The following is a 15,213-nucleotide window of genomic DNA, read 5'->3' as shown; positions in this document are numbered from 1 at the left end:
AATTCGAGCTGTCTCCCAGCAGGGGTTGAAAGATTTTGCACTCCGTGGTCTGATGACCGGAACGTAGATCCTCTGTCCAAGGCGCAGCTCTCGGGCAATTGTTCAACCCCAGCGTGACTGAAGAGGATAACTCTGATCTTGTACTTCGTCGCCTGATGACCGGAACGTGGAACCTCAGTCGAAGGCGCAGCTCTCGGGCAACTGTTCAACCTCAGCCTGACCAAAGAGGACAACACTGATCTTGTACTTCGTCGTCCCGATGGCATGTTTGAACACGTGGGGACGCTATTATCGTCGCTGCATCCGACACTCCTCCAGGCACATTTCTTCCAGAGGGCTCATCCACGTTCGCGGTGGTTTTCAGGGAATCCTCCCCATGTCCAAATTCGCCGAACTCAACAGCAGGAAGGGAGCGCGAGCACTACAGCACCCCCGCCGCCAGATATTGCCCTCGGAAGATCAACTGCTCGCACGTAGCTCGGCTGACTGGGCGTGCCAGGAACCAGATGCTCTTTGGGAGTCTTCGGCTGACCTTCAGTGCCGAAGCTCGACATCGCTTCCCTTATCAGATTGCGGTTTTGGTACATTATCTGCAATGCTAGCCAAAAGAGATCACAGACGCCAAACCACACCTGATAACAGCAAGCTCCCTCAGAACCCACTCATCCTGCCAGACCAAAAATCAGGGCCAAAACTGCACTTAGCTAAAAAAACTTCAAATAAAACTAGAAGAGATCAAATGTTTTGCCTGAATGAACACGTGGTGTCTCCCGACGAGGAGTTTAGACAAGGCACCTGTCTAAGGCGTGTGCTCCCGCTCGAGGTGCACTTGGAAAGAAATAAAAATTGGCTAAATGAAATCAGGTTGGTGCATCGAGGACACGCGGTACGTGAATAGGTGACTGTTTTCGCCGACGTGGCGTTCAATTTTGCCCGCCCCAATACCTCGAGTCAAGGTACGTTACAGCACTCGCTCTTACTTATCCTTGACCGAAAGAAGGAAAACGTACCCCTAGGTATGTTATCTGATTATGAACAACATTACTGCAAAGAAAGTGGGAGATATACGCTCTCCATTAGGAAGAGTATATGAAATAAATCACCAAAACTAAAAATTTGGGCACATACTCTTTTGGTAAAATCTTTACCAGCTAAAAGGCTCGGCTTAGCCCTTCGGCATTTGTGAGGAGCCTGCCTTTTTTGTTGCCAACCTCGAAGCTGTGGTGCTGGAGTGCCAGGCTCCACCTCAGTAGACGACCATTTTTGGGCGACTTAGTGTGCAGCCAAGTCAAAAGCAATGGCCCGTTTCTACTGTGAAACGGTACCCGGAGACGTAGCTTGCCAGTTTATCAATAGCCCAAACGAGGCATGCGCATTCTTTTTCAGACGTGCTATACGCCTCTTCCCGCGTGCTGAGCTTGCGGCTCAAGTAAAGGACAGGCCGTGTGTGCCTGCCATCGCTTTCAGGCAAACAATAGCACCTAACCCACTGTCGCTGGTATCACATTGTATGATAAAGGGTATCACGAAATTTGGCGCTGCCTGTATTGGGCGCGCGCTTATGGCCGTTTTCAGACTCTGAAATGCCATCTCTTTCTTTTGGTCCCAAGAAGGATCGGCAGGCTCATTTTTCTCAGCGCGTGGGTCAGGAGGCTGGCTAAATCAGAGTAGTCCTTTACATAATGCTGATAATAGCCTGCTAGGGCAAGAAAAGCCCCGAGATACGATTTTGTGGTTGGGGACGGTACTCCACCACGGCAGCCAATTTAAATTCTGCAGGTCTGCGTTTACCTCGTCCAAACACGTGCCCAAGATAGTTCTCTTCGGCGCATCCCAGGTAGTATTTTCCCGCCCTTACCGTGAAACCAGCCTCAAGCAGTCGGCTCAACACAATACGTAGGTGTTCAGTGTGCTCCTCCCAGTTTTGTGACAAAACGGCCATGTCGTCAAGGTAAGGGAGAGCGAAATCTGCAAGTCCCCGCAGCACTTGCTCCATTAACTTTGAAAAACAGTACAGAACATTTTTTATATTGAAACTCAACATTACAGGGCGAAACGTACCCGATGGGGACACGAATGTGTGTACCTGCTGGCGCGCTCTATGAGTGGCACCTGGCAGTAACCACGAACTAAATCCAGTGTGGATACATATTCTGATTTAGAGACTGTTTCAACCCTCTCCTCGATGTTCGGAATGGGGTACGTCTGGTCCACTGTGATTGAATTCAGTCTCCGGTAGTCCACGCAAGGTCTCGGAACTTTGCCTGTAACCTCTACAGTAATGATTGGTGATGTATAGTCATTTTCGCAGGGCACTATGAGTCTAAGTTCGCTCATACGGCGGATCTCCGTATCAATGATTTCTTTTTGTCTTCGAGTGACAGACACGGTACGGTTTGCTCTTGATCGGCCGTTCGGTGGACAGCTGAATATCGTGTTAGATGACGGTTGCTTTTCGTGGCGTGTTTGAAAACACCGCCTCAAAGCCGCGGATGACGTTTTTCATCAAACGTGGCTCTGTGTAGATTGAATTTAGCAGCTCATTCGCCGCTTGCTCGTCCTCATGTGGGACATAAGGTATGTCTGAGATCTCCTCCTCTTGCATGTTCAGTGCCATGTTAACCACGGCCTGACGTTGCATTTAAGGCTTCATCAAATTACTGTGGATTATCCGATTGTGTTCGTTCTTAATTTTTACCACATAGTTGGTGTCTGAAAGCTTGGACACCACCTTAGCTGGCCCTTTCTATTGCAGCTCAAGCTTGTTCCTTTTTGACGGACGCAGCAACTTTTCCTGGTGCCAGATTGAAAGGTGCGCTTGCGTGCAGATTTGTCGTAGTACACTTGAGACAGTGACTGCGCTGCTCTGACATTTGCTTCCACGAGGTCTCTGGTTTACGAAAGTCTTTCCAGTAGCTTTAGAACGTATTCTACTACACAGTGATCCTCTCCGTATCCCTCCCATGACTCCCTCAGCATGCGCAACTGGGTCCTGAAGTAACTAACCTCGCAGACTAGTTCAGCGGGGCTAAATCCTGTGCTTTCGGGGGGGGGGGACGGATCTCATTGCAAAGAGTGCTGCAGGAATAGAGCCTTCCCAATCTCCCTTATGCTCAAAACACAGAGACCTAAGTATCCGTTTTAGCATTGAGTGCATGCGCTCGACTGGATTTGACTGAGGGTGGTGAATGGAACTGCGAATTATTTTAATCTCACACCGTTCGAAGAAAGTTGTTGTCAAGTAGCTTGTGAAAACGCTCCCGTTATCGCTTTGTATCTCTGCAGGGAACCCCACGCGAGAGAAAATTGGCAAAAGGGCGTCTACAACACATGCGGAACTTAGCTCATTCAAGGTAATAGTCTCGGCAATATTGGTTGCCACGCACAGTGAGGTCAGAATGCAGTGACAACCAGAGTTGGACACTGGCAGCGGGCCGACAGTATCTATTACAAGACGCCGAAATGGCTCTGTAATGATGGGAACTAGTGTCATGGGCACTTTGCATTTATCCATTGACTTGCCGACCCGCTAGCAGGTATCGCAAGATCTAACAAGATGGCCCACATCTTTCCAGCAGCAAGGTCAGTAATATTCGAGGGCTAATCTAGCTTTTGTTTTCTTTATACCCAGGTGACACGCTAATGCCTCTCCATGTGCGAGCTCTAGAAGCTGCCGCCTGTACTTCTCAGGCACCAGGAGTTCCTCATATGCGCGTTCCTTTCAGTCGCAGTATTTCCTGTACTGAAGATTTGATTTTTCATGAAAGCTGATGTTCTTTCTAACGATTCCCTCTCTCACATAATTGCTTAGAGGTCCTTAAGATGGGTCGCTTTTCTGCTCTGCAATGAGTGCTTTCCTAGTAACCTCAGTCAACTCCTCCCAACAAGTCGAAGCAGGTGTTAATGTCGAATCCTTCGCGTTGGTCCCTGTTGCCCCATTCTCTACGGAATCGGCAGTTCTTTGGATTTCATGAGCTATCGCTGGTTAGGGAAGACCTTCACGGTCATGCTCATGTGGTTTAGACGGATCAGGTTTCCTGCAAGGATCCCCCGGCTGGTTGGAAGAAATGTCCGGTGCCTGCTCATTTATCGGAGCGCAGTCGAGTTTCTTTGCGAGCTCTTGCGCTCGAGAACGTGTTAGCGCCATGCAAACCGATCCCGAGGTGGAAGAGAGACATTTCTTTTTCAGCAGCTGCTCGGATTTCTTCGAAAACAGGTAGGGCAAGTGTATCGGCAAGATTGCGCTAACTGACGCTTCTGTGTCTAGCCTGCCAAAAGTCCCCTCTAGAGTCACCTTCGCTATGGGCAAGCATGCACTCTGTTCTTCGGTGACCTGCTTAATCCAGGCGCATTCGCCAGTGTAGTTCGTGGAGGAAACACACGAAGGGTGAGCAACATCCATGGTAGCCGTTGAATTCCGCCGCGCTCTGAATTTCTTGCCATTTATCACCACATCCCGCATGTATGGCTCCAGCAATTTAAGCTATTCCTCTGACTCTCGCATGCACGCGAACACATTCTTTTGCTGTTTGCAGTTCAATGATATGTGACCCTCCTTGTTGCAATTATAGCAGGCAATGGGCTTTTGCTCTTAAAACGCGCGAGCTCCAGGTGCCTGTTGTTTCGGCGAATCGGCAGATTTGGGCGACTAAATCTTTTTTTCCCTACCTCCTCTTTTTGATCCCGCATCCTCTGCTCGGTGATACCGGCGTGCTGGAGGCACCCTTCGGTCGGGGACTCTCTTTAAGTAGGTTTTTGAGGTTTTCCCTTTCCTAACCTGTTATCGTACCCTGCCTGGTTTTGGGGCTTTCGGCGAACGTAATACTCGTCTGCGAGCTGTGCCGCTTTGTCTAGGTCTTTATCTGTTAGCCTATCTAGCAGCCATATCCTCGGATCTTATGGAATCGCGCTATAGTACTGCTCTAGTGCGATGCGCTCCAGTACCTGGTCATCACTTCCGTGCACCTTAGCCGTCGTAAACCGCTCGTTTAAGTTGGCCTTAAGCCGGTAGGCGAAGTTAGTATGGGACTCTCCGCCTTTCTTTGCCTGCCTGAGTCGCTGCTTAAATGCTTCTGCAGAAAGCCGGTACTTTCTAAGCAGTGTGCTATTTACCTTCTCGTAGTCATCATACTCTTTCCGTGAGAGGCGAACCACCACTTCGGCTGCCAAGCACGGAAGGAGAGGAAGTAAATTTTCCGACCAAGCACACTTGTCGATGTGCAACTTCCCGCATGCACGTTCGAAATTTACCAAAAGAAGTGCAATATCGCCTCCCACGCGGTATGGTGAGACAAGATCCAGCAATCTCTGCCTCCCTTGCTCCACTATCGAAGCTACAGGGCTAAAACGCGTCATATGCCCTCCGTTCGACGCGATTTCGAGCTCCTTCATTTTTCGAGCATGTTCTCTCACTTTTTCCTTTGCCTCACGGAACTCCAGTCTCTCTTGAGCCAACCGAAGCTCTTCTTTTTCTTTCTGCTCGAACGACACCCGTGTTTCTTGAGCCAGCCGAAATTCTTTTTCTTTATGTTCGAACAACTCCAGTCTTCCTTGAACCAACCGAAGCTCTTCTTTTTCTTTCTGCTCGCACAACTCTTGTCTTTCCTTCTCTTGTTTGCGTCCAAAAATCGTTTCCCAAGCCTCGCCGACCTCCTCAGTAGTTACCTCCTTCTGCCGCATAATCTAGAGAATTTTTTTCTTTTCGCAGAACGTAGCGAAATCCCCAGTTTCTGGCACATTTCGAGCAGCTCCAGCACTTATAACTTCATCGTGAGTTCCATCATTCGTTAGCAAGCCCACTAAAACAAAAGCCCCAGCTTGAAGTGGACAAAACAGTTTCCTTAAATCAATTTCCCCGACAACAGGAATCCGCAACCAACATCCGCCTGTGCTAGTACGGTCTGGCGAAATAAACGGAAAATGTTGGGACTCACCCTGCCAATGTATAGCTGACATCCGTCAGTCACGTAGCTGCCGAGGTCCGTTGGAGCCGGTAACTTGACGTGGACGTCCAACAGCTGCCATCCAGTTGATGGGATTCATGTAGCGTTACTGGGCTGGAGAAAAGACGAGGACGATCGGAGGAAGAAAACTGGGAAAACTTTATACAAAGACAATTTACATAATGTACAATGAAGGGCAACTGAGACTGCTTCTCAGTAAAGAGAGCTTCTTAGCAGTCGGGAGCCTCTCCAAGCAAAGGGTATCTCTCAAGAGGGTGGGGGGGTCATTTCTGGTACAAACCAGCAGCTCGTTAAATACTCTTCGTATTCCTCAGATCCTAAGCTGGGGAAGAGTTAGAAGATTGATGTCCAATCAAACGATTACACTGATGGTCCCACCCACGGCAGGGTGGTCCTGATGATTTCTCGCATCACGGTCGAGGGAAAGCGAACAGGGCCCGGCCACGTTGTCGTCAGCGCGGCCTCCAGATGGGCGCGCACGTGGGTCCGGACTGCGCCCATTTGGTACAGGAAGGCGCCTGCGTGACACAGGAATGCGGATTGTCTCGCAGGAGGGTTTAAAGATCCTGTACTCCGTCGTCTGATGACCGGAACGTGGATCATCTGTCCAAGTTGCACCTCTCGGACAATTGGTCAACTCCAGCGTGAATGAAGAGGACAACACTGATCTTGTCCTTCATCACCTGATGACCGGAACGTAGAACCTCTGTTAAAGGCGCAGCTCTCGGGCAATAATTGTTCAACCCGAGCGTGACCGAAGAGGACAAAACTCATCTTGTACTTCGTCGTCCCGATGGCATGCTTGAACACGTGGGGACGCTATTATTGTCGCTGCATCCGACATTCCTGCAGCCACGTTTCTTCCAGAGGGCTCATTCACCTTCGGGGTTGTTTTTTCAGGGAATCCTCCCCATGTCCAAATTCGCCGAACTCAACAGGAGGAAGGGAGCGCGAGCACAACAACTGTAACCTTTATGATAATAAGTTTTTCGCCACCACCTAGAATGCTTCCTTCTTTTCGCTATTTACCTATGGGGCGTAAATAGGAAGGGTAACGAAAAGCTTGAAGTTAGGTTGATGGCGGTGCTTCGAGATATGAAAGAGAAAATAAGGGTGTTACGTAAAGAGACAGGAATGCAAGGACATTGGATTAAAGAAGAGGGCGAGTTAGTTATGTACAATGTTAAATGATACAAATAACAATATAACAAGGGCCTTCTAAATCGAAGGCAGGACAACTGATGGGCTGTTAGGCTAGATTGAATGGATTCAGAGCAACGGCAATCGTAGTAAGGGTTAGGAGAAATTCTTTTTGCCGGGCATCTTTAAGAAATGAGCGGGGATTTGGCGACCGCAGATTGCGCCGGACAGGGTTTTTTAGAAGAATATGTGAGAACCTCTTGTATGGAAGTGGGCGCCGTTGAGCTCTGTCTGCTGCAGCTGATGCCATGCGTAAATGAATGGAAGAGATCGTGCAGGCACTTCCTTGTATTCCAGTACGGAGGCGCTGCGCTCGTAGTTGCTAGAGGCAGAGGCTTTAGGACTGATGTTTGAATTACCCAAACCGAATCACTGCAGTAGCGAAGTGATTGAGCATCCGCGTCGCATGCCGGAGGTGCGGGGATCAATCCCTAGTGGCGCCGGGTGCCCACCGGTGATGCAATGGGCATAAGCTTTCCACTGGTCTGGTGCTCGGCTTGTTTATGGTGAAATCCTTCGGAAATTGGTCTTTGAACGCGCCTTTATGACAAGAAAAATCCCTTCCGGCATGGCATTTTTTGGCCATAGATGCTCTTTGGCGATAACAGTCCACCATCGCAATCACCAATTCATGCAAGGATTTTCGGAGCAAATTAGCTCCCATGTTACCTGCTACTCATATCTAAAAGAGCGGTTAATAGAAGAACAATATGCTTCTTAGATGGTTGCATTAATTTTATCCAGATTACTATTTTATGTCTCAGTTTTTCCAAAGGGTCTCACTTTGGAGACTCTCTCAGGTCACTGAGTGGGATAATTTGAGGTTCATACAAAACAAAATGCGCAAAAGCCGAAGCGTCCACCGCATGGCAGTGCAGCATTCAAAGACGCGAAATTCGGATATTGACGCGGTCTATGTATTGTCAAACTACAATTCAGGTAGGCAGGACACGACATGAGGTCAAGTGCCCTGCTTTAGCCATCAGTGCTCGCAGGCAAACGATCACCTTAATGGCTGCTCAGATTGTACAGCAGCAGCCATCTTGTCTCCCAGAACTTCCATTTTAAAAGATACCAAGCATAAAGAGAGAAGAACGCACGACGCCGCGAAACGGGGACTGATGCATTTCTTGCCCACTCAAGCCATAAACAACAAGAAATAGCGACAATTTTCAGAACTGGTGAGAAGGCGCTCAATCTTCACTTTGTGTTTGATCTTTTCCACGCTTCCGCCTTGAGGTCACAAATCCAAAAAGAGATCTTGTTGCATAGACATCTAGACACAATTGATTGCTGCTTCTCAGTCGACGAGGAAAAGCATACGCTGTATTAGTGAATAGTTAAGCTAGGCTTAATTTCCGCATTAGTGTGGCTGTGTTATAGGTGACGTCAAAACTGACCTTGTGAAAATGAACAGAACGAACGAAAAAGGAAGGAAGCAGCGCTCTGTGGTACCACCCTGTTTGAAGTTTGCAATATTTTTATTCAGCCAAAATACGAAATGCTCTTTGAATGCCTGCCGAGTATAGTCTAATCGGTGCAGCTGAATGACAGATATTTCTTACATGCAGGCGTGCAAAACAACAAATTGAATGTTTCCACCGCGCGTTGGTGACAGTTCTAGGAATCGTTTCTATTTGCAAAATTTTTCACGAACTGTTTACCTTCTTGTAAAAGCACTAATACTGTGAAACAAAGAAAGCTTGTCTTCCCATGGAATAATACCACCGCTGAATTAACGGAGTTTTGATAAAGCTGCAGGTGCCTTACCTAAGCGTGCTGAATAACAGACTTTTTAAAGGTTTTCCCTTCGAAGCCAAGCACACTGATATGATCACAAAGAGCTAAATGTTTAAATGGAAGTTTAGTGCTACCCATACTCTGAGATAAAATCCAGCGTCGGAGGGAAGCAAACGGAAATTTAGTCCTCAAATATCGCCTTTAGTTAGTAACTTGTTACAAGTTATCTCACAGCGCTCCCATTACTTCAAATGCACTGACTACTGAGAGACTAACGGGGAACGAACTGCATAAAAGAAGCGCATAAAAAACGTGCCTGGAGACCTCCACTGCAATCCTACTCGATTTTTTAAGCGCATTGTTCCGTCTGAGGCCAGTGAAAGGACAGCCGCTTGCAGTGCCGAGGGGGATGGTCTCGTGTGTATGAGAAAAAAAAACTTCATGGAGCCGGAACTAATGGCAGTGAAGTCCTTAAGCATCTACTGCGCACTGCAGCACCTGCTGAATGTCAGCTGCAAGAACAGTTGTAAGAAAGTATACGTACTTCCATTCTTCGTTGCCATTTTGTTTACAGTCCAAAGTAATGCTGTGTAAGTGTCGGCGAGCCGTAGCCGCTGCCCTCTAGAAAATAAAACCAAAGTGATTAACGAGCGTCCTTATTTGTTTTCAAGAGGCCGATCCAAAGATTGCCGCTTCGTATCTTTGTATGTTCACGTTTATTTACTTCTCTTACTTTATTGGGTCTTTATTGTAACATGCGAGCGGGGCTGTTCGATGCTATTTTGGTCTAATACGGCAATAATCAAGCATCGCTGGCGTTTTCCTTGAAAGAGCTTCTTCCAGTTGGTTGCGGAAAACCAGTTAGCCCACAAAAACAGCTTCTTCAAATTCGTTCCGAAAAATCAGTCAGCCCTCAAATGCACTAACCTCTCGCCCCCTTTTAATTCCGTTTTTCTTGGAGCTAAAAAAGAATCTTATGGTGTCGCGGAATGCTGGTATTTTCTTAAAAAGGTGTGTACCTGAGATGGCATCAGTACTTCTTTATGAAAAATTGAGAACATTATTTCTATATAAGAGATGAATTCAATGATTTTTCTTTTTGGGTGAAGGTGAGGCTGTACAATTACGTATGCGAAGACAAAATTCTCATAACATGCGCCTTTTACTTCAAGCTTCTTTTTTGTCCGCTCCCCATGGAAGGCGAGATTCTGTCCGAGTTTTCTGGCTGTAAAATGTAAAAGTAAAGTTGTCTTGGTCTGAAAGTATTACATTCGATCCACAAGAAAGATATCATGAATGCATAGAGCAATTTATGCTTTAGACAATTAGCGCTAACGATATATGTGCCGGATATCTCAAATCATCCTTGTGCGATTCTTTTGGAAAAGATTGAAGTAGAAAGAAAACAAGCTTCCAAAAATAGTGTCATTTCAATTTTAGAATCAATTGCTATAGTTTTAGGAAAACAACTTTCCTTTCTTACGATTCGATTCCATGAAATTCGTAAGTTGTTCTCTCGTAACCGGTCAGGATGATCAAAGGTAGTCCACGGACAAATCGGGTTTAGTTGTACAGTGCTTTGTGCAGCACAAGGAGCAAAAACCACCACCAAGCTAAAAGCGTTTTACGAGCCATCTTTAGTTTTAGACACACCCTTTGGGACAAAAATTTCCAGTGTGTCACGAGTTAAAGTGACGCGTCCCCAACTGCCGAAGAGGAACGCTATCACGTGCAGGTTCGGTGGTGGTGGTAGTAGTTTTTTATTAATATAATAGTAAAAAGGAAGGAAAAGATTTTTCCTAGCCCCGGCATCTGCCATCGATACTGAAGCACCTGAGCTGGCGCAGCGGAAGTAAAGGATAGCAGGCAAAATGGAGAATTTAAATGAAAGAGGTGAGGGTACAGGAAGAAAGAATAAGGGGAGAAGTAATATATACAAACTATTTACACAATAAGAAATGTGTCCAGGTTGTGCGCGTGATTAGTTCATTTTAAAGGAATTAAAACACAAGCGCACAGCACTGTGTTGGCTGCAACTGGAATGTGAGGTCTAGTTATTAATCGTTCAATATAGACTCCCGGAGCGTTCTGTCACTGCGTGTAACTACCTAACGGAGAACAGACCGGACGAGAAGCCCGTGGGTTCAAGGAATGCACAGGGGCTCACCAAAGTTTGCTCACCAGTGCGTGTCCAGTTTTAGCTGCACCGCTGTAACAATGTCCGATATATAATCAGCCGTGCACCGCATCCCACGGAAACACGTCTGCCGCTCGTCAAACAAATCAGCCTCCGCAGAAAGCTTGTTCAGACGCCGCAACGCCCTATGCTCTAAGAGCTTACCTGAAGCCGATGTTAATTCCACAGGCCGGAACCCGCTCAGCTCCGTAGGTGGGCGCCCTGCCTTTCGGATGGGACAAAAGACCGCGGTTCGCCAATCCTCCGGTAGCTCCACGCGTTCCCACACCAGGTTAATCTGCTGCAGGAGGATCTGTCGTTGCTGTGCATTCAGGTTTCGCAGCATCTGGTATGTCACCCAGTCCGGTCCGGGCGCCGAGTGGCGGCGGCAGCGCTGCAGCGCATTGTTCAGTTCCGCCGCGGTGAACGGCGCCTCACATGGACCTTCCGAGGCGACGGGCGAGAGACTGGCGTCGCTTCTGGGGCTCTCGGGAGCAGCTATGTTAACTGCTTTTGCGGGGCTGGGCGGCGCGAACCGACCGGCAAACCGCGCTGCCAACTATTCAAAGCTGAGCCGCTGGAGGTTTCGAAGGCGGCCAGAGGTTGAAGTTTGCCTGTGGTTCGGTGATGCGCCGCAGGGTGTCAAACAGCCTCCGCAAGCTGACATCTTCCTCCATCCTTTGGCATAGTGAAGCCCACTGCCGGCGGTATAGCTTGTTGGCGTGGCGGCGCGCTGCCGCGTCCAAGCGGTTGTAGACAGTCCAGTCGGCGGCTCTGTCAGTCCGTCGCGCCCGTCGCTATGCGCTATCCCTCTTCTCGCGCAGATTGAGCAGCTTCATATCAGGTGTGGGCTTCCCTTCCCTTACCTCTGCTCGTTGGGTGGCTGCGAGAGCGCTTCAGACTAGACTTGAAAAGAAATCTGCGACAGTGGCCGCCGCTTCGTCGACCACCCGGCTGTACGCACTCCAGTTGGTAATGGAGTAGGCAGGTTTGGGGCGCGCCTCCAACGCAGTGGGTTCGATTAGGATGGAGTAATGATCCGAGCCCAAGAGAGATGGTGATCGGCGCCATGTCGCCTCGATGCCTCTGAATACGAAGGCAACGTCGATGCAGGAGCCGGTTGTTCCGCGTCGTCGAAAGGTGGGCTCGCCGGTGTTCAAGGGGGTGAGTCCCAGCTGCGTTGCTGCGTCTTGCAGGCCGTCTCCACGCTCGGAGTGACGCGCACTGCCCCACGCACTATGGTGGGCGTTAAAATCACCACAGATGATTTGGCACGGGGCACAGCACGAAAACACAGCAAGAAAACACAGCGCGTTCCACGCGACAGTTGGACGCACATAAACACTGGCCACCCACGTGCCAACACCACCGACGCACACCGTCACCCCCACGCACTTCTGGGCGTCAGATGTAGCCGCCGCCAAGCCCACGAGGGTGTGCTGGACGTCCTGCCGCACGTATATCGCGCACCATGATTTGACGGGGCGATGAGATGTGTAACAACCGGGCACTGCGACAAAGGTGGGTTCCTCGCACGTGGTGGCTGAGTGGTAGCTAATGTAGCCAGGTGGCCGCATCTGGGGCTCCCCGTCATGTGAACGTACGTATGTCTCCTGCACCGCGATAACTTCCGGCGAATCCTGTGCGATGCGAACTCGCATTTCGGCGTACCGCGCCGCAAGTGATCGTACGTTTCACTGCAGGATGGATGGTATGCGGGATGGAGTCCGACGGCTAGCCGTCATGCTGGCTTATCTGTGCGGGGGCCCCCGCTGCCTCTAAGCAAGCCCGGTGTCCATCGGTGCCCTCCGGGAAAAGTGCGCTGAGGGCGCGCAACGCCAGCTTTGGGCGCGCGATCTCCGCATCGCGTGCGTCAGGGGGCTGACCATGAGAAGCGGCCGCAGGCTCGGGCCGCGCTGTACGGGACGCCGTGCTACCGGATCGTCGCTGCCGCTGCCGGCGCTGCCGCTGCTTCGGTGGCTGCTGCTCCTGGGGTGCTCCCTTGACGGCGTGCGCATAAGAAAGCGCGCGGCGTCTGCTGATGTTGCTGGGCTGGGGACGCTGTTTCAGGTCGGACGACAGCTCGGACAACCCGCCTGGACATCGGTGCCACGAATGTGGCTATTAAAGTGGCCACGTGACGCTCTCGCTGCCAGTGCGGGCACGCTGGGTGATTGGCTGCGTTCCGCCCCCCGCAGTTAATGCAGCGGGGCTTCATCGCGCAGGTACCAGGCTCGTGCGACCATCCGCAGCGCGTTCATCGGGAAGGAGCACAACACAACTCAGTAGCATGCCCCAGGCAGGCGCACTTGGCACACTGGAGCAGCCGGGGACGGCAGGGGCGGACCGGGAGCCTGCGCTTGAATATGGTGATGGACGCTGGTTGTGTCGGCGCTGCAAAACGAAGAGCGTTTTCCGTTGACTCCGCCGCCACTAGCAGCTACTCCGCCGTCCTGCGCCCGTCCACACGAAGACCAGGCCGGGGCTTTGGTTCCGAGGAGGAGGCTCCTTGGCGCAGACCGGCACGCCGCGGATGACGGCTGTGGCTAGCAGGGTCTGGAGAGCATTGCTGCTCCCCGCGTCCACTGCCACCGCCTTCCGCCGCATGTTTACTCGCACGGCAAGGACGCCCAGACGGGATCCGATCTCCTCGGCCAACTCCCAGCCCTGTTCCCTGATGAATGCGGTGCCCCAGTTCAACGGCCGAAACAGCACCGTCCCCACCAGGCTGTACGGGACCTCCACGGCAGCCGCGGCTCGCTCCAGGGCAGCTCTCCGACGCCGCTGCGCCTTGGCAGTGATGGTGCGAGACGGGACCAGGCTGGCCCCAGCATCAGCGTCGCCGCTATCTGCGGCGCATTGCTGCGGCGCACGGCGGAGTTGGGCGCGCTCGTATGCAGCACACGAAGCCGCAGCCGCAGCCTGGTCTCGTGCGGCGAGATTTGGCGAGGTCGCACCCGGTTTCCTTCCGGACGCCGTCGCCCCAGCAGCAACGTCAGCAGCATCAGGAGCAGGCTGGAGGTGGTCTCCATGGGGCTCGTCGTGGGCAGGCCTTCGATCGTGGTGGGAGAGGGAACAGTGACGGTAGGGAGGCTTCGAGCATCCCGCTTGGCCACCGCGATGTTCCAGTTGGTTTCCGCGTCCGTCTCCTCCTCGGACCCCGTTGAGCGTCGCCATTTCCTGAGAACAGACTCGCCCATTGGGGTGCACATGTTCTCCTCGGCTGCAGGTGTCCGCGGTTAGCCCGCAGCAGCAGCATCAGGGGAAGAGGGCACCACAGCCGGTTCCCCAGGATATAGCAATGGCGGGAAAAAGCTCAGGGGTGACCAGAAATGGCGGGTAGGGAGCCGCCATGGAGTCCTGCGTCTGGTGAGCAAGCGCCATGGCGTCCCTCAAGGCTAGAACGCGTGGGTCCGCCGGTGACACGTCCAAGGTGCCGATGACGGTATCGAGGTTCTCCGAGGTTGTGTTGAGCGCCGCCTTTAGGCACCTTAACGTGTCTCGCAGAGCAACGATCTCGGCCTGCATTCGCCGAATGGTGCTGGACGACCTTGCTCTGGATGGCTCTCGTCTCCGTGATCGTGAGCGTGAGCGGCCTGCCCTACCGGCTCATTGTCACCGCCGAACGCAGGGCGTCGCTCGCTCACGGTGTCTGTGACCTCCACGGGGAGACCCCGCAACGCCGCGAAGCCTTGGGCCCAGCGTCTGAAGGAGCGGAGAGCTAAAAACACGTCCGCTCGCTTCCAGGGCCCGCCGAAGAATCGTGCAGGTTCGAACAAGACAACAAACGGATCAAAGAAAACAAAATGAAGCTGTATTTAGAATTTAAAGGAAAAGACCTAAACAGAAACGAAAACGCAAAGAAAAGCACACACACAACACACATACAACACTACAGGCTAAATGAAAGAGTTCGCCATCGTAACGCTCCGCTGTCGACGCACCGCATTAAAAAAATCTCCTGGCGATGTGTTGTGCACCTCACACCATGCTTTATTCTGGATTTATCTGATTGATTGAAATCGGTTAATCACTGTGGGCTATTTTGCAAAGTTTTCGTTCTTGCCAACTCAAGGTGCGACCTTTTCGGACACTGTTTCTGTACATGAAATTCAAATTACTTTTCAAATACTG

This window comes from Amblyomma americanum, chromosome 5 (assembly GCF_052857255.1).
Source record: "Amblyomma americanum isolate KBUSLIRL-KWMA chromosome 5, ASM5285725v1, whole genome shotgun sequence".
NCBI classification, from domain to species: Eukaryota; Metazoa; Arthropoda; class Arachnida; order Ixodida; family Ixodidae; genus Amblyomma; species Amblyomma americanum.
Note: the sequence above shows the minus strand (reverse complement) of the source record.